This window comes from Oncorhynchus mykiss, chromosome 27 (genome assembly GCF_057628025.1).
Source record: "Oncorhynchus mykiss isolate SJ-2025 chromosome 27, ASM5762802v1, whole genome shotgun sequence".
Taxonomy (NCBI): Eukaryota; Metazoa; Chordata; class Actinopteri; order Salmoniformes; family Salmonidae; genus Oncorhynchus; species Oncorhynchus mykiss.
The window spans coordinates 40,777,501-40,801,283 of NC_143048.1; the positions used below are offsets into that span (position 1 = coordinate 40,777,501).

At 44.1% G+C, this 23,783-nt stretch overlaps 1 protein-coding gene across 2 annotated transcripts in view; it reads left to right on the forward strand.

The window, feature by feature from the left end:
- Window positions 1-23,783, forward strand: part of LOC110508028 (serpin peptidase inhibitor, clade I (neuroserpin), member 1) — a 49,658-nt gene that overhangs the window by 7,114 nt on the left and 18,761 nt on the right. The gene's annotated exons all lie outside the window — the stretch shown is intronic.

A 23,783-nucleotide genomic window follows, 5' to 3' on the forward strand; every position in this document is an offset into this window, starting at 1 on the left:
TCTCCATCCCTCTCACTCTCTCTTTCTCTCTCTCCCATCCCCCTCTATCTCTCTCTCCACCCCCCCTCGCTCTCTCTCCATCCATCCCTCTCTCTCTCACTCCATCCCTCTCTCTCTCACTCCATCCCTCTCTCTCTCTCTCCATCCCCCCCTCTCTCTCTCTCTCTCTCCACCCCCCCTCTCTCTCTCTCTCTCTCTCCATCCCCCTCTTTCTCTTTCTCTCTCTCTCTCCATCCCCCCCTCTCTCTCTCTCTCCACCCCCCCTCTCTCTCTCCATCTCTCTCTCTCTCTCTCTCTCTCCATCCCTCTCTCTCTCTCTCTCCATCCTGCTCTCTCTCTCTCCATCCATCTCTCTCTCTCCATCCATCTCTCTCTCCCTCTCTCTCAATCCCTCTCTCTATTTTCATCCCTCTCTCTCCCCACCCATCCCTCTCTCTCTCCATGATCCCTCTCTCTCCCTCTCTCTCTCCATCATTACTCTCTCTCTCTCTCTCTCTCTCTCATCCCTCTCGGTCTCTCATCCCTCTCCCTCTCTCCATCCCTCTCTCCATGTCTCCATTCCTCCTTTTTTTGTTCTATCCTCTATCCTCTTTTCTCTATCCCCTTCCCTGTGTGTGTGTGTGTGTGTGTTTCCCTGTGGGTGTGTGGAAAGGGGTCAAGCATTGTGGGGTGCTGTTGTGCTATGTAAGGGGGGGGGGGGTTGTTGACTAACTTTGGCTCCACGTCAGCCCTTGTTTCCCTGTTGTTTCTCTCTGTCTGTTAACAGGGATTAATAAGTGGTTGACCTCAGTTGACCCCTGTGTTGTGTGCAGAGTGTACTATGAGATTTATGTGGCAGCTCGTATGACGCCTGATTCAATTTACAAGCAAGAGGGAGAGCCACCCGGGAATGATTCTAGCAGGCTGTAGCAGCAATAGGGGAATGATTCTAGCAGGCTGTAGCAGCAATAGGGGAATGATTCTAGCAGGCTGTAGCAGCAATAGGGGAATGATTCTAGCAGGCTGTAGCAGCAATAGGGGAATGATTCTAGCAGGCTGTAGCAGCAATAGGGGAATGATTCTAGCAGGCTGTAGCAGCAATAGGGGAATGATTCTAGCAGGCTATAGCAGCAATAGGGGAATGATTCTAGCAGGCTGTAGCAGCAATAGGGGAATGATTCTAGCAGGCTGTAGCAGCAATAGGGGAATGATTCTAGCAGGCTGTAGCAGCAATAGGGGAATGATTCTAGCAGGCTGTAGCAGCAATAGGGGAATGATTCTAGCAGGCTGTAGCAGCAATAGGGGAATGATTCTAGCAGGCTGTAGCAGCAATAGGGGAATGATTCTAGCAGGCTGTAGCAGCAATAGGGGAATGATTCTAGCAGGCTGTAGCAGCAATAGGGGAATGATTCTAGCAGGCTGTAGCAGCAATAGGGGAATGATTCTAGCAGGCTGTAGCAGCAATAGGGGAATGATTCTAGCAGGCTGTAGCAGCAATAGGGAATGATTCTAGCAGGCTGTAGCAGCAATAGGGGAATGATTCTAGCAGGCTGTAGCAGCAATAGGGGAATGATTCTAGCAGGCTGTAGCAGCAATAGGGGAATGATTCTAGCAGGCTGTAGCAGCAATAGGGGAATGATTCTAGCAGGCTGTAGCAGCAATAGGGGAATGATTCTAGCAGGCTGTAGCAGCAATAGGGGAATGATTCTAGCAGGCTGTAGCAGCAATAGGGGAATGATTCTAGCAGGCTGTAGCAGCAATAGGGGAATGATTCTAGCAGGCTGTAGCAGCAATAGGGGAATGATTCTAGCAGGCTGTAGCAGCAATAGGGGAATGATTCTAGCAGGCTGTAGCAGCAATAGGGGAATGATTCTAGCAGGCTGTAGCAGCAATAGGGGAATGATTCTAGCAGGCTGTAGCAGCAATAGGGGAATGATTCTAGCAGGCTGTAGCAGCAATAGGGGAATGATACTAGCAGGCTGTAGCAGCAATAGGGGAATGATTCTAGCAGGCTGTAGCAGCAATAGGGGAATGATTCTAGCAGGCTGTAGCAGCAATAGGGGAATGATTCTAGCAGGCTGTAGCAGCAATAGGGGAATGATTCTAGCAGGCTATAGCAGCAATAGGGGAATGATTCTAGCAGGCTATAGCAGCATTAGGGGAATGATTCTAGCAGGCTGTAGCAGCAATAGGGGAATGATTCTAGCAGGCTGTAGCAGCAATAGGGGAATGATTCTAGCAGGCTGTAGCAGCAATAGGGGAATGATTCTAGCAGGCTGTAGCAGCAATAGGGGAATGATTCTAGCAGGCTGTAGCAGCAATAGGGGAATGATTCTAGCAGGCTGTAGCAGCAATAGGGGAATGATTCTAGCAGGCTGTAGCAGCAATAGGGGAATGATTCTAGCAGGCTATAGCAGCAATAGGTTATTGAATGCTATTCATTTCCTATGTTCCTCACAATATACCAAGCAGAAGGAAATTACTGTGAAAAGTACTACATGAAAGGAGGGACACAACGTCTTTTGTTCTTCTATCATAAGGAGGAGCGGTTGTTTTTGAGAGATCGCGGCTCTCTGTAGTTTTTGAGGGGAAGGAGGGCTGAGCTGCATAACAATAGGTGGGTCAATGACGTGCATATTTTGGTGTCCGGAGGAAATATTTTCCAAAAACAAAAACGGTCACTTTTGGTGCTCTAAAGTAAAAAAAGATATATATAATTTGGTGCTCCTGTCCGAAGACGAATGCAACCTATATAGGTGTTAATAAAACATCATAAATAACACAACTGTCTCGACATTATTCTGGTCTGGTTCTGATTCTGTAACGGTCTACTACACTACACTGCTATATGAGTCCGACAGTTTAGGCAGAAAGGCTAAAATACTTTAGTCTGGGAAAAATAGCCTTTATGATTTTGGATCAACATGTGACAACATGTGGCATCATTAAGATGCCTGTGACATAATCTTTGGTTAAGAAGAAAGGTTAGCAAGTCTCTCGTAAATGTTCACATTTCCACTCCAGGTCAGGTTTTTACCCCAAAAATCGCAGAATTTGGTACAACCGCTAAAAAACAATAAAAATGATCTGAATATATATTTTATTTTCATACTCAAGATACACTATATGACCAAAAGTATGAGGACACCTGCTCGTCGAACATCTCATTCCAAAATCATGGGCATTAATATGGAGTTGGTCCTCACTTTGCTGCTATAACAGCCTCCACTCTACTGGAAAGGCTTTCCGCTAGATGTTGGAACATTGCTGCTAAGACTTTCTTCCATTCAGCCACAAGAGCATTAGTGAGGTCGGGCACTGATGTTGGGCGATTAGGCCTGGCTCACAGTCGGTGTTCCAACACGATCTCGACAAACCATTTCTGCATTGACTTCACTTTTGTGCACAGAGTCATTGCCATGCTGAAACAGGAAAGGACCTTCCCCAAACTGTTGCCACAAAGTTGGAAGCACAGAATCGTCTAGAATGTAATTGTATGCTGTAGCGTTAATATTTCCCTTCACTGGAACTAAGGTGCCGAGCCTAAACCATGAAAAACAGCCCCAGACCATTATTCCTCCTCCACCAAACTGTACAGTTGGCGCTATGCATTGGGGCAGGTAGTGTTCTCCTGGCACCCACCAAAACCCAGATTAGTCCGTCGGACTGCCAGATGGTGAAGAATGATTCATCACTCCAGATAACGTGTTTCCACTGCTCCAGAGTCCAATGGCGGCGAGCTTTACACTACTCCAGCCGACACTTGGCATTATGCATGATGATGTTAGGCTTGTGTGCGGCTGCTCGGCCATGGAAACCCATTTCATGAAGCTCCCGACGAACAGTTATTGTGCTGACGTTGCTTCCAGAGGCAGTTTGGAACTCAGTAGTGAGTGTTGCAACCGAGGACAGATGATTTTTACGTACTTCAGCACTCCACGGTCCCGTTCTGTGAGCATGTGTGGCCTACCACTTCAAGGATGAGCCGTTGTTGCTCCTAGACGTTTCCACTTCACAATAACAGCACTTACAGTTGACCGGGGCAGATATTGGACGAACTGACTTGATGGAAAGGTGGCATCCTATGACGGTACCACATTGAAAGTCACTGAGCTCTTCAGTAAGGTCATTCTACTGCCAATGTTTGTCTATGGAGATTGCATGGCTGTGTGCTCGATTTTATACACCTGTCAGCAACAGGTTTGGCTGAAATAGCCGAATCCACTAATTTGAAAAGGTGTCCACATACTCTTGTATATATATAGTGTACATACCTAAGGTCAAAGTCAAGTGGGTACAACTGCAGTTGCCTGTAAAACATGTTTACATACGAAAAGTTATACGGCACAGCAATTCCAATTGCACAATATGACAAACAAAAGTTCTGAATGATATCAATCTGTTTGTCTTTGTATTAAAGCTATCTATCCATTTTTTTTTTTATTGTACACACAAATACATCTCATTTGAAGTAAAAAACATGTTTTTGTAGGATATGGGTGTTTTATGTCCGTGTTTTACAGTTTGAGTGTAGCTCATATCAAGCAGCTAATACTGAAAATATGCGTAAGTAAATAACTACTATGCCATTAATCTAGATATGCACCGTATGTGTGTGAAAAGGAATCAAGTTGCATTTGCTGACACATCGTAGACATCAACTAGGCATATCTCCTAGCAACAGTGGAAGACGGAGACGACTGCTGACAAAGTGTCTCAACCTGGATCCCTTAAAGACACGAAATAGGTATTCGACCGACAGCTAGACGCTCTAGTAAAGCACCAGTTCACCTGGATCCACCAAGTAGAGAACTATCATGACACGAGTCAAGACCCAGATGCAGACACAGGAGGCAGAGGGTTGGAGTTTAAGATGTTTAATCAATTCAAAGGGACTAGGCAAGAGAATGGTCGTGGACAGGCAAATGGTCAAAACCAGTTCAGAGTTCAGGAGGTACCAAAGGGCAGGTAGGTTCGAGGTCAGGGCAGGCAGAATGGTCAGGCAGGCAGAATGGTCAGGCAGGCGGGCATGGAGTCCAGAAAACAAGCAAGGGTCAGAACCGGGAGAACTAGCAAAAGGAGAAAAGGAAACCGGGAAAAACGCTGGTAGGCTTGGACATACAAGATGACCTGGCACAGAGAGACAGGAAACACAGAGATAAATACACTGGTACAGAGAGACAGGAAACACAGGGATAAATACACTGGTACAGAGAGACAGGGAACACAGAGATAAATACACTGGTACAGAGAGACAGGAAACACAGGGATAAATACACTGGCACAGAGAGACAGGAAACACAGGGATAAATACACTGGCCCAGAGAGACAGGAAACACAGGGATAAATACACTGGTACTGAGAGACAGGAAACACAGGGATAAATACACTGGTACAGAGAGACAGGAAACACAGAGATAAATACACTGGTACAGAGAGACAGGAAACACAGAGATAAATACACTGGTACAGAGAGACAGGAAACACAGGGATAAATACACTGGTACAGAGAGACAGGAAACACAGGGATAAATACACTGGTACAGAGAGACAGGAAACACAGGGATAAATACACTGGTACAGAGAGACAGGAAACACAGGGATAAATACACTGGTACAGAGAGACAGGAAACAAAGAGATAAATACACTGGTGCAGAGAGACAGGAAACACAGGGATAAATACACTGGTACAGAGAGACGGGAAACACAGGGATAAATACACTGGCCCAGAGAGACAGGAAATAGAGGGATAAATACACTGGTACAGAGAGACAGGAAACACAGGGATAAATACACTGGTACAGAGAGACAGGAAACACAGGGATAAATACACTGGTACAGAGAGACGGGAAACACAGGGATAAATACACTGGTACAGAGAGACAGGAAACACAGGAATAAATACACTGGTACAGAGAGACAGGAAACACAGGGATAAATACACTGGTACAGAGAGACGGGAAACACAGGGATAAATACACTGGTACAGAGAGACAGGAAACACAGGGATAAATACACTGGTACAGAGAAACAGGAAACACAGGGATAAATACACTGGTACAGAGAGACAGGAAACACAGGGATAAATACACTGGTACAGAGAGACAGGAAACACAGGGATAAATACACTGGGGAAAACAAGCGACACCTGGAGGGGGTGGAGACAATGAGGACAGGTGAAACAGATCAGAGTGTGACAGAACTGTAGATATCTGAAGGAAAGTCTCACAGAGGAAGAGGTGGTCATTCACATAGATTTCTCTGAGAACTTTGCAGAAATACAGTCGTTTCACTTTGGGGGGAGTAGACAGCAGGCTACGATCCATACAAGTGTTGTGTGGGAAGCCAGAGGGAAGCCAGTCCTACGCCACCATATCTGACTCCCTTAGACATGACGAGAGAGCAGTATGGGCTCACCTGGAGCAGTATGGGCTCACTCATCACGACCCTCCAAATGATGAGTGATGATCTGGTTACCCAATACAGAAACAAGAAGAACATGTACTGTACCACATGTATATGATCCAAACAAATCACCTGGAACTTTTCTAAAAAGGCCCACGGGAAGTGGGCACCAGATGGCATAGGGCAGGGCTGTGAAATGTTGTGCGGACAAACACGTTCGAGGATTGTCAGAGCTCTTCAAACTACTTGATAATAGTGGATCGAGCATCAAGTTCTTTTGGATTGCAGAGATCACTAAGTACGACGAAGCGGTGCCCAACAACCTCGCTGGTGTCAAGGGAACCATGAAATTGCACCACGCCTCCACAGTGACAGGGAAAATAAACCACTTTGAAGTATCTTCCTTCTGTAGCAGACCAATCATCTGCAACACCTCTTTTAGTCGTGTGGAAGTGAACTTCAATGAAGAACACAACCAGGAGAACACCATCACTGAGGTACAACAAGACAAAGCAGAGGCTGTGGCCAACGCCAACGCCTTGACTGAAAGTCCGTAGCAGATTTGTCATTGTCAGCTACGAAGACCACTCCTTTTTTTAGGTCAGATGCTGAAGGTTATTTGGGGGAGGATGCAGAAGCATGGAGTGATAAATGTTTTTTTTTTTGTCTGGCCATCTGTGCCAGACTTTACCTTCTGTTATGAAGGAGAATGTGAAGGCAATGATCAGTGAACCTTTTAGCTTAAGAACATCTCATCTGTCTGACACAGACTGGGCTGTTTTCACACCACTCTAGTGCAGCAACAACCTCCAACAAACTGTTTGAGGAATGCAAGTTTGATTATTGTCAACTTCAATGAGTTTCTGTGACAACTTTTGCTGCAAAGTGATCATTTGTCATAAATCTTTGAACCTCACGAATTGCTTCCACTTTTTAAATGTTTTTAATTGGTCAATTTTAATCTGGCACTGTTCCGCACAAACCAAAACACATTGTTTTGGATGTTTTAATGTCACATTTGAATGTTTCTACAAGACATTGCACAGAGCGATTTCCATGTGATGGAGAAGAACACTTTCTTATAGGTTTTCTATTTTCATGTTTGAATGTCTTTACAGTATTTCAATAACTTTACTATTTACGTAGTACAATGATTCTTAACAGTGTTTTTAACATTGTTTAAGGAATGCATCATCATGCGTGATTTGAACCATGTTTTTAGAGGTTCATTGCCATGTTCGTGATGAAATGTTTCTACGTGATAAATCATTTGAGTCTTATTTTTTGTAATTTATTAAACATTTAATTGTTGAATAAGAAACCATACTTACTCTTTACTGTATGTGTGTGTGTTTGAGTAAGAGAGAGAGATCTGCCTAAAAAATGACACCGTGAAAGAATAGTCATTTGGTGCAAACAGCAATGATAGTTTGTTACAACCAGTGTTTTTAAAGTAAAAAAAAATATATTTATATATTTAATTGTCTCAAAAGTGCAGAGAGAGGCTCAGTCTATAAGATAAAAATGTTACATTTATATGGTTTTAATTTCTCTAACAGACGTTTTAGTTGACAGTCATTCCAAATAAGGAGTCGTCCAGTGTGAAAGTCATTTGAATTTTTATTATACTGTCATTTTTTACGTCTTTGATGTTGAATACCTCAGACCGCGTACAGTGCATTCAGAAAGTATTCAGAGTCCTTGTATTTCTCCACATTTTGTTACTTTACAGCCTTATTTTCCCCTCTTCAATCTACACACAATAGCCCATAATGACAAAGCGAAAACAGTTTTTTTGTGCAAATGTATATATATATTTTTTTAAACTACCTTATTTCTGTAAGTATTCAGACCCTTTGCTATGAGACTTGAAATTGTAATCAAATAAAATGTTATTTTGTCACATGGGCCAAATACAACATTTGAAGAGCTTACCGTGAAATGCTTACTTACAAGACCTTAACCAACAATGCAGTTCAAGAAATAGAGTTAAGAAAATATTTACTAAATAAACTAAAGTATAAAACAAAATAAAAAGTATTACAATAAAATAACAATACCGAGGCCAAATACAGGGGATACCGGTACCGAGTCAATGTGCGGGGGTACAGGTTAGTCAATGTGCAGGGGGTACAGGTTAGTCAATGTGCAGGGGGTACAGGTTAGTCAATGTGCAGGGGTACAGGTTAGTCAATGTGCAGGGGGTACAGGTTAGTCAATGTGCAGGGGGTACAGGTTAGTCAATGTGCAGGGGGTACAGGTTAGTCAATGTGCAGGGGGTACAGGTTAGTCAATGTGCAGGGGGTACAGGTTAGTCAATGTGCAGGGGGTACAGGTTAGTCAATGTGCAGGGGGTACAGGTTAGTCAATGTGCAGGGGGTACAGGTTAGTCAATGTGCGGGGGTACAGGTTAGTCAATGTGCAAGGGGTACAGGTTAGTCAATGTGCAGGGGGTACAGGTTAGTCAATGTGCAGGGGGTACAGGTTAGTCAATGTGCAGGGGGTACAGGTTAGTCAATGTGCAGGGGGTACAGGTTAGTCAATGTGCGGGGGTACAGGTTAGTCAATGTGCGGGGGTACAGGTTAGTCAATGTGCAGGGGGTACAGGTTAGTCAATGTGCAGGGGGTACAGGTTAGTCAATGTGCGGGGGTACAGGTTAGTCAATGTGCAGGGGGTACAGGTTAGTCAATGTGCGGGGGTACAGGTTAGTCAATGTGCAGGGGGTACAGGTTAGTCAATGTGCGGGGGTACAGGTTAGTCAATGTGCAGGGGGTACAGGTTAGTCAATGTGCAGGGGGTACAGGTTAGTCAATGTGCGGGGGTACAGGTTAGTCAATGTGCAGGGGGTACAGGTTAGTCAATGTGCGGGGGTACAGGTTAGTCAATGTGCAGGGGGTACAGGTTAGTCAATGTGCAGGGGGTACAGGTTAGTCAATGTGCAGGGGGTACAGGTTAGTCAATGTGCAGGGGGTACAGGTTAGTCAATGTGCGGGGGTACAGGTTAGTCAATGTGCAGGGGGTACAGGTTAGTCAATGTGCAGGGGGTACAGGTTAGTCAATGTGCAGGGGGTACAGGTTAGTCAATGTGCAGGGGGTACAGGTTAGTCAATGTGCGGGGGTACAGGTTAGTCAATGTGCGGGGGTACAGGTTAGTCAATGTGCAGGGGGTACAGGTTAGTCAATGTGCAGGGGGTACAGGTTAGTCAATGTGCAGGGGGTACAGGTTAGTCAATGTGCAAGGGGTACAGGTTAGTCAATGTGCAGGGGGTACAGGTTAGTCAATGTGCAGGGGTACAGGTTAGTCAATGTGCAGGGGTACAGGTTAGTCAATGTGCAGGGGGTACAGGTTAGTCAATGTGCAGTGCGTACAGGTTAGCCAATGTGCAGGGGGTACAGGTTAGTCGAGGTCATTTGTATGTGTAGGTACAAGTAAAGTAACTGCAATTTTTTTAGCCTTCCTCTGACACCACCTGGTATATAGGTCCTGTATGGCAGGAGGCTTGGCCCCAGGGATGTACTGGGCCGTACACACTACCCTCTGACACCGCCTGGTATATAGGTCCTGTATGGCAGGAAGCTTGGCCCCAGGGATGTACTGGGCCGTACGCACTACCCTCTGTAGAGCCTTACGGTCGGATGCCGAGCAGTTGCCATATCAGGCGGTAATGCAACTGGTCAGGATGCTTGGGATGGTGCAGCTGTAGAACTTTTTGAGAATCTAGGGACCCATGCCAAATCTTTTCAGTCTCCTGAGGGGCCCCCGTGTTGAGGATCAGCGTGGCAGATGTGTTGTTGCCTACCCTTACTATCTGGGAGCGGCCCATCAGGAAGCTCAGGATCCAGTTGCAGAGGGAGGTGTTTACTCCCAGGGTCCTAAGCTTAGTGATGAGCTTTTTCGGCACTACGGTGTTGAACGCTGAACTGAAGTCAATGAACAGCATTCTCACATACGTGTTCCTTTTGTCCAGGTGGGAAAGGGCAGTGTGGAGTGTGATTGAGATTGTGTCATCTGTTGGGGTGGTATGCGAATTGGAGTGGGTCTAGGGTATCTGGAAGGATGCTGTTTTTGTGATGCATGACCAGCCTTTCAAAGCACTTCATGCCTACGAACATGAGCTCAACGGGGCGGTAATCATTTAGGCAGGTTACCTTCGCTTCCTTGGACACAGGGACTATGGTGGTCTGCTAGAAACATGTAGGTACACTTGCCAGTTGGTCCATGCTTTGAGTACACGTCCTGGTAATCCGCCTGGACGTGCGGCTTTGTGAATGTTGACCTGTTTAAAGGTCTTGCTCACATCGGCTATCGAGAGCGTTATTACACAGTCATCCAGAACAGCTGGGGCTCTCGTGCATGCTTCAGTGTTGCTTGCCTCGAAGCGAGCATAAAAGGCATTTAGCTCGTCTGGTAGGCTCGCATCACTGAGCAGCTCGCATCTGGGTTTCCCTTTGTAGTCCGTAATAGTTTTCAATGCCACATCCGACGAGTGTCAGAGCCGGTGTAGTAGGATTCAGTCTTAATCCTGTATTGACGCTTTGCTTGTTTGATGGTTCGTCTGAGGGCATAGTGGAATTTTTTATGAGCATCCATATTAGTGTCCCGCTCCTTGAAAGAGGCAGCTCTAGCCTTTAGCTCAATGAGGATGTTGCATGTAATCCATGGCTTCTGGTTGGGATATGTACGTACGGTCACTGTGGGGACGACGTCATCAATGCAGTTATTGATGAAGCTGATGACTGAGGTAGTATACTCCTCAATGCTATTGGGTGAATCCCGAAACATATTCCAGTCTGTGCTAGCAAAACAGTCCTGTAGCATAGCATCTGACCACTTCCATATTGAGCGAGTCACTGGTACTTCCTGCTTTAGTTTTTGTTTGTAAGCAGGAATCAGGGGTATATAATTATGGTCATATTTGTCATATCTCTCTATGTATCTCTCTATTCCTCTCCATATCTCTCTCGCTCTATTCCTCTCCGTAGCTCTCTCTATTCCTCTCCGTATCTCTCTCTCTCTTCATCTCCGTATCTCTCTCTCTATTCCTCTCCGTATCTCTCTCTCTATTCCTCTCCGTATCTCTCTCTCTTCCTCTCCGTATCTCTCTCTCTTCATCTCCGTATCTCTCTCTCTCTATTCCTCTCTGTATCTCTCTCTCTATTCCTCTCTGTATCTCTCTCTCTATTCCTCTCTGTATCTCTCTCTCTCTTCCTCTCCGTATCTCTCTCTTCCTCTCCGTATCTCTCTCTTCATCTCCGTATCTCTCTCTCTATTCCTCTCTGTATCTCTCTCTCTATTCCTCTCCGTATCTCTCTCTCTCTTCCTCTCCGTATCTCTCTCTCTATTCCTCTCCGTATCTCTCTCTCTTCATCTCCGTATCTCTCTCTCGCTATTCCTCTCTGTATCTCTCCCTCTCTTCATCTCTGTATCTCTCTCTCTCTATTCCTCTCCGTATCTTCATTTCTGTCTCTTTCTCTCTGTATCTCTCTATTCCTCTCTGTATTTCTTTATATTAATCTCTGTATCTCTCTATTCCTCTCCGTATCTCTCTATTCCTCTCTGTATCTCTCTATTCCTCTCCGTATCTCTCTGTTCCTCTCTGTATCTCTCTATTCCTCTCTGTATCTCTCTATTCCTCTCCGTATCTCTCTATTCCTCTCTGTATCTCTCTATTCCTCTCCGTATCTCTCTATTCCTCTCCGTATCTCTCTATTCCTCTCCGTATCTCTCTATTCCTCTCTGTATCTCTTTATATTAATCTCTGTATCTCTCTATTCCTCTCCGTATCTCTCTATTCCTCTCTGTATCTCTCTATTCCTCTCCGTATCTCTCTATTCCTCTCTGTATCTCTCTATTCCTCTCTGTATCTCTCTATTCCTCTCCGTATCTCTCTATTCCTCTCTGTATCTCTCTATTCCTCTCCGTATCTCTCTATTCCTCTCCGTATCTCTCTATTCCTCTCCGTATCTCTCTCTATGCCTCTCCATATCTCTCTCTATTCCTCTCCGTATCTCTCTCTATTCCTCTCTGTATCTCTCTCTATTCCTCTCCGTATCTCACTCTATTCCTCTCCGTATCTCACTCTATTCCTCTCCGTATCTCTCTCTATTCCTCTCCGTATCTCTCTCTATTCCTCTCCGTATCTCACTCTATTCCTCTCCGTATCTCACTCTATTCCTCTCCGTATCTCACTCTATTCCTCTCCGTATCTCACTCTATTCCTCTTTGTATCTCACTCTATTCCTCTCCGTATCTTTTTCTCTTTCTCTCCGTATCTCTCTCTCTATTTCTCTCCATATCTCTCTATTCTTCTCTGTATCTTAATGTCTGTCTCATTCTCTCCGTATCTCTCTCTATTCCTCTCTGTATCTCTCTCTATTCCTCTCCGTATCTTAATGTCTGTCTCATTCTCTCCGTATCTCACTCTATATCTCTCTCCATGTCTTTATTTCTGTCTCTCTTTCTCTCTCTGTTTTTTTCTCTTTCTCTCTCCATATCTCTCTTTCACACAGAATGTTTCATGTTGATTATTTCTTTGGGTGAAGCCAGGGGACAATCATCTTGTTTAATAGTGTCCGCTCTTCTCCTTTCATATCAGTCAGAACACTACTACAAGAAGGAATCCATAACCACAAACCCACCTTACCTCCCTTAATAACAGCCCTGATGGTGAAATTATCCTGATTATTAGGCAGGACAGGCAGGAGCCCTTGTGAAAAAGATGAGCTGTATTTAAAAGGCAGAGACCGTATACTGATGGAGATAGTTGGAGTGGGAAGATGCACACACAAGTTGTGACAGTGATGGGTTTTGACATCGTCTTGGTGTCTCACTGAAATCCCTCCCCGGGAGGCCTGTTTCTGAAGGATGTTCCTGAATATCAGATTGTGTCTGCTTGTGTGTGGTGGGAGGATTAAGTGGGCAAATGACTTTAAAGTGACAAGCAATGGTACCCAGAGAAAACCTCTCAGAATGTGTGACATCTCAGAAAGTATGAGAGCTTGTTGTTATCGCTGAGGCCTATCTATCTCTGACCAACAGCACATAGCTCACACAGAGACAAGCAGTGGAGTGGTCCTTCAGTCTCAAACCTAACACAGCTCTCTGTCCTCTCAAACCTAAAACAGCACACTGTCCTCTCTGTTCTCTTACCAACATGTTCTGCCCAACTTTCCACTGCCGTACTGCACTCCACTCTTGCAGAAGTGTGTGATCCTAAGAAGTGTTCATAAAGTTTATGTCAAGTACACTTCTATGTGCATAGAAGTGTAGAGATGTGTCAGTTAAAAGTGTAGAAGTGTGTTTCAAGTAGAAATCTTTAAAGGGGAATTTCACCTTGGGGGAATCTAGGCTTGTTTTCATCATGTCCGAGGTATTTCTAGGACAGTGAGATGTGTTTCACACATAACTGCCTAGGAGGAAGGCAGGTCTGGGGTTCTCGCGCTGAACGATACACCCTATGACAGCTTCCTGTGTATTGATGGGGGGGGGTCTAAAGATAAATGTAGTCCTGCTTTGTGGCATATTGCACTACGTGTAGATATGGTTTTCCTTGTCCGTTGGAGCCATTGCACATCTTTAAACAATGTTCTTATCGGTGGATTTATTGCTAAATATACAAGCAGACAAATTCTTTCCAGTTTCTGAAATACCACAACTTGTGTTGGGCAGTGATTCGTGCTCAGGTCCCTGTCCCTCCCCGGGCTTTTTTGAAAAGGAGGCGGACACTAACAACACAATCCTTTGGGCCAAACTGACCAGAAGCAATAGCTTTAAGTAAGTCCTCTTATCAACACGAATTCTACGATGGGATAATGTTTGGATGTTCTATTATCTCCATGGTTACGTTCAACCATACATGTTTCAACCGGAATATAGCAAAGTGGATTGGAAACAAAGAATTGGATTTAGCTAACAATGGATTTAGCTAACATTTAGCTAACAGCTGATGCCAGCACTAAGAGGGCGATTACTATGCTGCCTAGATAAGTAAGTTATTTTTCCTGCAAGCCACCTTGCTACCTAGCTAACGTTAGTTTATCTACTGAAACCCATATTGCTGGCTAACATAGTACTTTATTACAGTGGGGGGAAATCAAATTATTTTTCTGTTTATTTATATTTATATATTTTACATACATGGTAGTTTTATATACAGCATTCACATGAAAATATATATTTTATATATATTATAGTGATGCACCGATATCACATTTTTGGCCGATACTGATATCCGATATTAACAATTTTATCGGCCTTTTAAGCATTCTCGTCCAGTTAAATAGTTAACACACACGCATGGACACAGCGGTCTAAGGCACGGCATCTCAGTGCAAGAGGTGTCACTACAGTCCCTGGTTATAGAATCCAGGCTGTATCACATCCGGCCGTGATTGGAAGTCCCATGGGGCGGCGCACGATTGGCCCAGCGTCGTCCGGGTTTGGCCGGGGTAGGCCATCATTGTAAATAAGAATTTGTTCTTAACTGACTTGCCTAGTTAAGTAAAGGTTACACACACACACACACACACACACACACACACACACACACAGACCAAAAAGTTATTTTGTTGGCATTTACGTAACATAATCAAAACTTTCACTTTTCTTTCACTTTCTTGCTGTGCCAGGATTTCTATGGAAATCCATTTGGGTCTTTGGGTGTCAAAAAATATACTATTTAACACTATTTGATGTGTCAAATAAGCTTGTTGTTGACCAGTCAGGACCTGAATATGACTGCACATCACATAATACATTTAACGCGTTCATACATGTTTTAACGTAGTTATTACACATTGATTACACTATCACTCGTATTTCATATCTCACAACGATTCATCACTACGTATGCTATGATGCTGTATGCTATGATGCTGTATGCTATGATGCTGTATGCTATGATGCTGTATGGTATGATGCTGGTAAAGTTGTCTCGCGCACCTGCAGTGCTGGTCATTAAAAAAAAAAGCTAGCTAGTTTTTCCCCAAAAACACAGCAAAATGACATCATCTGTTACAATAGCTATAGTTAGCAAGCGAACTATATAGCTAGGTGCCATCATCTAAAATAACCCTAATTTATAAAACAGTTCTTATTTGATTAATGGTGGTTTGACCCATCTATGTGAAGCTAGCCACAATAGTGGACTTTGAGTTTAGCCTTTAAAATAAAAGGATGCCATCATTCTTTGTATTCATTTGCGTCACTGTCAATCATCTGTGACCAGCCACCCGGACAGATGAAGAAACGGTGGGTTTGCACAACCAAAGACCACGTGATACCGTGCAAGGCCAGGCCCTAGATATCCTGCTTCTTCACCTACGGGATGGTCTGTGACCAGCCACCCAGACAGATGAAGAAACGGTGGGTTTGCACAACCAAAGACCACGTGATACCGTGCAAGGCCAGGCCCTAGATATCCTGCTTCTTCACCTACGGGATGGTCTGAGACCAGCCACCCAGACAGATGAAGAAACGGTGGGTTTGCACAACCACAGACCATGTGATACCGTGCAAGGCCAGGCCCTAGATATCCTGCTTCTTCACCTACGGGATGGTCTGTGACCAGCCACCCAGACAGATGAAGAAACTGTGGGTTTAGACAACCGAAGACCATGTGATACCGTGCAAGGCCAGGCCCTAGATATCCTGCTTCTTCACCTACGGGATGGTCTGAGACCAGCCACCCAGACAGATGAAGAAACGGTGGGTTTACACAACCACAGACCATGTGATACCGTGCAAGGCCAGGCCCTAGATATCCTGCTTCTTCACCTACGGGATGGTCTGTGACCAGCCACCCAGACAGATGAAGAAACGGTGGGTTTAGACAACCGAAGACCATGTGATACCGTGCAAGGCCAGGCCCTAGATATCCTGCTTCTTCACCTACGGGATGGTCTGTGACCAGCCACCCAGACAGATGAAGAAACGGTGGGTTTGCACAACCGAAGAATATCTGCACAAACTGTCAGAAACCGTCTCAGTGAAACTCATCTGTGTGCTCGCTGTCCTCACCAGGGTCGTGACCTGACTGCAGTTTGGCATCGTAAGCGATGTCAGTGGGCGAATGCTCTCCTTTGATGGCCACTGGCACGCTGGAGAAGTATTCTCTTTACAGATGAATCCCGGTTTCAACTGTACAGGGCAGATGGCAGAAAATGTGTATAGCGTCATGTGGGCGAGCGGTTTGGTTATGTCAACGTTGTGAACAGAGTGCCCCATGGTGGCTGTGGGGTTATGGAATGGGCAAGCATGAGCTACGGACAAAGAACACTATTGCATTTTATAAATGGCAGTTTGAATGCACTGAGATACTGTGACTGAGATCCTGAGGCTCATTGTCGTGTCATTCATCCGGAAGCAAGTCCCTTCAGCAATGTTCTTCCCAGAAGAATGGAGGTTGTTATAGCAGCAAAGGGGGTACCAACTCCATATTCCTGATTTTGGAATGAGATGTTTGACAAGCAGGTGTCCACATACTTTTGTAGTTTATATTCTGTGAATCCTTAAAGGCAGATACATTTTGAAGACTGATAGAAATGAATCCATATTTATTTTATGGGGGTTCTACATCAGGGCTCTCCAACCCTGTTCCTGGAGAGCTACCGTCCTATACAGTTTCACCCCGACCCTAGTCTGGCACACCTGATGCTAATAATTAGCTGTTTGATCAACTGAACCAGGTGTGTTACAACTGGGGTTTGAGAGAAAACCTACAGGAGGGTAGCTCTACAGGAACAAGGTTAGAGACCACATGATCTTAAGCTGAGCCACACTGGCTGCGTTTACACATGCAGTCGCATTCTAATATTTCTTCCGCTAATTGGTCTTAATCACATCAGAAGTTTTCCCATCGAACATTTTTCAGAACTGATCTGATCTGAAAGACCAATTAGTGAAAAAAAGATCAAAATTGGGCTGCCTGTGTAAACGCAGCCATATTCCTTTATCTGGCTTCGGTAGACTGACAATGGTGTTCGGCATGGTGGGCTGGATAAACTGAGACTCTTTGTGCTTATGGCGACTGGTCTTGTCCTGTCTGCGGTGAACGGCCAGCTGGATAAGACTCTGTCCTGTCTGCGGTGAACGGCCAGCTGGATAAGACTCTGTCCTGTCTGCGGTGAACGGCCAGCTGGATAAGACTCTGTCCTGTCTGCGGGGAACGGCCAGCTGGATAATACTCTGTCCTGTCTGCGGTGAACGGCCAGCTGGATAAGACTCTGTCCTGTCTGCGGGGAACGGCCAGCTGGATAAGACTCTGTCCTGTCTGCGGGGAACGGCCAGCTGGATAAGACTCCGAAAGTGGTGTAGGGCTTCTTAACCCTCAACTGTTTGGTCCTCTTGCAGAAGATGTGCTGGTACTGCACGTCTCCTGGAAAGACATGGTTGTGGAGTTAGCATTTTACTCTTTTAGTGTAAGAGATTTAGGGGAACACATTTGTTGGTAATGAGATCAACCGAATGGGACAGGCCAAATGCTCGCTGGCTTCCCTTGCCTTCAATGCTACGGGCGGCAACAGTGTCCTACTCGTTTGGACCAGACAGTATCAGATAGATGGCCTCCTACACATTTTGAAACAGAGCGGCACTGTTTTGCTCGCTCTGATTCTTTATCTGGAGAGATACAATTCTTGCGAATTGAAAGAATATTATGAAACACAGAGAGCCATCAGCTAAATCATGTTAGGTTACCTCTAATCGAGAATGCTCAGTTTTGTTGTGAAGGGAAAAAAAATCAATGGTATCACTTCTCAGCTGTTGTCCAAATGGATTCCCCATCACATCAGTTCAGTCTGAAAATCCCTCTGATAATCTTTGGTCACCGTAAAGCGCATGATAGTAAGTCACTGGCAGCATCGCGGTGATCTCATTTTCACGCTGGTTTGTAATTAGCACAGGACACCAAACGAACATGATGAAAAACAAACATTGTGCCTGCAGAAGTTCTGAGATGGCTGTGTGTTGTTTGTTCACAATACCATCTTCCACGTTTGTGAGCACGCCCCATCTACCTTAGCGGGCGGTATCTGCATTCGCTATCAAGGCCGGATTTTGTGGTTCGCTATGAGTAGAGGAATAAACATTTACGGTAAAAAAGTGATGTTGTTAATATAGTAATGACTATATGCTACCGGGGGGCATAGTGAAATTCCCCTTTAATATAGTAATGACTATATGCCATGGCAGGGCCAGGGTGAAATTCCCCTTTAATATAGTAATGACTATATGCCATGGCAGGGCCAGGGTGAAATTCCCCTTTAATATAGTAATGACTATATGCCATGGCAGGGCCAGGGTGAAATTCCCCTTTAATATACTAATGACTATATGCCATGGCAGGGCCAGGGTGAAATTCCCCTTTAATATAGTAATGACTATATGCCATGGCAGGGCCAGGGTGAAATTCCCCTTTAATATAGTAATGACTATATGCCATGGCAGGGCCAGGGTGAAATTCCCCTTTAATATAGTAATGACTATATGCCATGGCAGGGCCAGGGTGAAATTCCCCTTTAATATAGTAATGACTATATGCCATGGCAGGGCCAGGGTGAAATTCCCCTTTAATATAGTAATGACTATATGCCATGGCAGGGCCAGGGTGACATTCCCCTTTAATATAGTAATGACTATATTCCATGGCAGGGCCAGGGTGACATTCCCCTTTAATATAGTAATGACTATATGCCATGGCAGGGCCAGGGTGAAATTCCCCTTTAATATAGTAATGACTATATTCCATGGCAGGGCCAGGGTGAAATTCCCCTTTAATATAGTAATGACTATATTCCATGGCAGGGCCAGGGTGACATTCCCCTTTAATATAGTAATGACTATATGCCATGGCAGGGCCAGGGTGAAATTCCCCTTTAATATAGTAATGACTATATTCCATGGCAGGGCCAGGGTGAAATTCCCCTTTAATATAGTAATGCCTATAGGGTGAAATTCTTCTTTAAGTGTGTTTCAGTTAGGAGCTATTATAAGAGCGGACTGTCTCGGTGTTCTTATATAATTACTGAGTCTGCTGATGATGGAGTAGCAAGTGCTGTGTGTATGTGTGTATGCATGTGGCATGTGTGTGTTCTCATGTTAAGGGGAGATACAGGGACTGGGTATTTGGGTTTTAGTCTTCTGTCTTCTTTGGACATGGAGAGAATGATGTTCATCACATCCCATCATCATGGTAACAAAGGAAGAAAGGTGTGTGTGTGTGTAGGGGGGGGGGGGGGGGGGGGGGGGGGGGATGAATGATTGTCGTCCATGCAGTGTGTGTAGGCTACCTAAGTGTGTTATATTGTGTAATAAGCCCAGCTACAGGGGGTAATGCTTAGGTTTAATTATACTGGCTTGGTAAGTATGCCTTCTTGAAGGTGTTGGGTTTAATTCTACTGGCTTGGTAAGTATGCCTTAAATGTGTTGGGTTTAATTCTACTAGCTTGGTAAGTATGCATTCTTAAATGTGTTGGGTTTAATTCTACTGGCTTGGTAAGTATGCCTTCTTCAAGGTGTTGGTTTTAATTCTACTGGCTTGGTAAGTATGCCTTCTTAACGGTGTTCGGTTTAATTCTACTAGCTTGGTAAGTATGCCTTCTTCAAGGTGTTGGGTTTAAATCTACTGGCTTGGTAAGTATGCCTTCTTAAAGGTGTTGGGTTTAATTCTACTAGCTTGGTAAGTATGCCTTCTTGAAGGTGTTGGGTTTAATTCTACTAGCTAGGTAAGTATGCCTTAAAGGTGTTGGGTTTAATTCTCCTGGCTTGGTAAGTATGCATTCTTGAAGGTGTTGGGTTTAATTCTCCTGGCTTGGTAAGTATGCATTCTTGAAGGTGTTGGGTTTAATTCTACTGGCTTGGTAAGTATGCCTTAAAGTTGTTGGGTTTAATTCTCCTGGCTTGGTAAGTATGCCTTCTTAAAGGTGTTGGGTTTAATTCTACTGGCTTGGTAAGTATGCCTTCTTAAAGGTGTTGGGTTTAATTCTACTGGCTTGGTAAGTATGCCTTCTTCAATGTGTTGGGTTTAATTCTACTGGCTTGGTAAGTATGCCTTCTTGAAGGTGTTGGGTTTAATTCTACTAGCTTGGTAAGTATGCCTTCTTAAAGGTGTTGGGTTTAATTCTACTGGCTTGGTAAGTATGCCTTCTTGAAGGTTTTGGGTTTAATTCTACTAGCTTGGTAAGTATGCCTTCTTAAAGGTGTTGGGTTTAATTCTACTGGCTTGGTAAGTATGCCTTCTTAAAGGTGTTGGGTTTAATTCTACTGGCTTGGTAAGTATGCCTTCTTAAAGGTGTTGGGTTTAATTCTACTGGCTTGGTAAGTATGCCTTCTTCAATGTGTTGGGTTTAATTCTACTGGCTTGGTAAGTATGCCTTCTTGAAGGTGTTGGGTTTAATTCTACTTGCTTGGTAAGTATGCCTTCTTAAAGGTGTTGGGTTTAATTCTACTGGCTTGGTAAGTATGCCTTCTTAAAGGTGTTGGGTTTAATTATACTGGCTTGGTAAGTATGCCTTCTTAAGGGTGTTGGGTTTAATTCTACTGACTTGGTAAGTATGCCTTCTTGAAGGTGTTGGGTTTAATTCTACTAGCTTGGTAAGTATGCCTTCTTGAAGGTGTTGGGTTTAATTCTACTGGCTTGGTAAGTATGCCTTAAAGGTGTTGGGTTTAAAGGGCGTTGAGGGCTAAAGTGTCTGGGGGGGGGTGAATGACGTCACGTTCTGAATGTGGAAATGTCAGCTACTGTATATTAGTGGTGATTTAGGATCAGGTTTCAGTCATGTTGTTTTCAAAGGACAACAGGTTTCATTCTATTGATTTCAGAAGCCTTGAAGATTAAACAGAAATGACTTTAAAGTGCCTGGGGTTTGTGCTCTGCTGGCATCACCTCAGGTTTTTTAAGAGGCATATGGGTTTAACAGGTGTTGGTTTTCACCTGTGGCACTCAGGTGATGCCCATCTCAGACCCTTACCCCCGCTCCCGCTCAAATCCCTCTCCCTCCCACCCTCTCTCCCCCAACCCCTTCACCCTCTCTCCCCAATCTGTCTACACTACCAGGGCAGGTGTACCCTTACAGGTGGCTTTCTGCTTTAAGAGAACAGCTCCGCTCCCACAACTCATAAGGTCACACAGGTGTCACTATCACACACATAATCCCCCCCCACCCCCCCCACGCCTCCCCCTCAGTCCCACGTCTTTATCTGGCTCACCAACTGCCCTCTGTGTTAGGTTTATGGAGGAACCACACACAATGCTCCTCTTACCCCATGAGAGCAGGCGTGGGAGCAGCTGTAGCCACGTGAGAGGTTCTTTGCCCTTTGGGAGGGAGACAACAGAGGGACCTGAGTCATTGTCCAGCCCACCATAACATGTCTCACTAGGGCTGTGACAGTCTTGGAATTAGAGGTGACTGTAATTGGCCAAGCCAATGGAGGGGGTCACAATTCTGTTCTGTACACTTGTTTACATGGAAATGCTTCTTAATAAAACCTATTACACTTCATTATTATCATGGCATTTCATTATTATTCAGGTTATTACATATAAATATTAATCAACAAAGAAATTCCAGGTTGGAGAGGATCTGTAGCATTTTCGTATTGACACAACATTAACGTAGTCAAAAGACATACGCCTAGCTTGTTCTCGTCATATACATATACAGATACTATTTTGACCCACAAACAATTCAAACGAAGTCCGATGGGTTTTCCCAAAAAATATTCACATAACTTCACAAACCCTGCTTCTGCAGTCATTCGATGGCATCGTCGTGACTTGACTTTAACATTAATCTGATGACTGTTATTTATCTAATTAACTATGTTTAATTGTTACCCGATTTAAATGAATCATGTAACAATTATCTCATTAGGATTTGGGGCACCACGAGAGCAGTTCTTTAAGAGTTACCATCTCCTGAATTAAACTCTAAAGGTATCACATCTATAAACAGTCAACTTATTAATCATAACCTCATATCGTATCATCATTCTGAACTGTTGTAACCTTTTTGCATCTGCAAAAACCAGAGCCTTACTTATGATTCAGTACTCCACAAATTGGTTTAATTATTTATTTACTAGCTAACTAAATGGTAACACAGGATGAAGACACTCTTAATACATTAAAAACCATTTTCGCGGCACACTTGTAAGGCTCTGATTGTCCAAAATGGTTCCAACATGTATTTTCCTGTTGTTCTTTGTGGATATCCGGTGACTTGTCACGTCGTCCTGAACAGAACTACAGAGTTTATTTTCCTTCCATTCACTCTTGAAGATGCTTCTTTGAAGATAGGCTAGCCAGCCGTGTCGATGGTTCCCAGTGGGGTGATGAGAGTAGCGTAGTACGATGGTTTGAGCAGTGTAGTAGAATGGTCCCACTTAAATTCGCTTATCTAGATATTTTACTGAGGACAGCTAATCAACCGTACCAGTGATTGTCCGCGAGCTAAGTTTATCGTCTCTACCTTGTGTTGAGATTCACAGTTCAAACCACTTTAAACGTGCAGCTGCAGCTCTACGTCTCTCTGGTATGATGTGTTAATTCTAAACCCAGCATTTCATACAGTTTGTTCGAAAGGGCGGTTCCGTCAGGCGAGACGTTCTCTGACCTCACTCGGGCGTGACTTGTCACTGTGCAAAGTTTATGTTAAAACAATTCTCTCTTATGGCTCCTAAAATCACATCCCTCTCTTAAAATAAACACTTTCATAATTGTTCATATTACATGCACAGCACATAGGATGGACACTTCATACATGTAGTGGGTATACTTTCCAAGTTACAGTATTCCCTGTAAAACACTTTTAATGACATCACAAAATAATAAACAAAATTACATTAGTGTTCTATAGATCGGCTCTGACCATTCCCCACGTTCTATGTTAGAAATATTGTTCCAGCATTTGCTTTAGAACATGTTAGAGTTTTGGTGGGAAAACTCTCTTGAAACAAATCCTGATCAAACCTATTTGGATTCTCGTGGACAGTCATGACAGCATTGTTCTTCAAGAGAGGATGATGCATTGAGAGAAATGATGTAGCCTAAGCTACTCATGACAGGAGCGTTTGATTTGTCATTAAATAGATGGAGTCCAGGAATGTTACTTTAGGAAACTTTCTGAATGAACATATAGGCCTATAGATATATAGAATCAGCGAACTCACACACGCACACCTCAGTAAAAGCACCCATCAATCAAAGCCACCAGAGTATGTCAGACACAAGCAAATATTTGTCCTTTCCTTAAAAAAAAATCCTGAAAGTAGGCTCTAAGATAATGAATTGACAGTAAAAGTATGAATGGGACGGCTATTCTATAGTATGAAGACAATTGACAATCATTGAAATAGAGACAAATACACGCAACATCTCTATAGCCTGTTCACCAGCAACT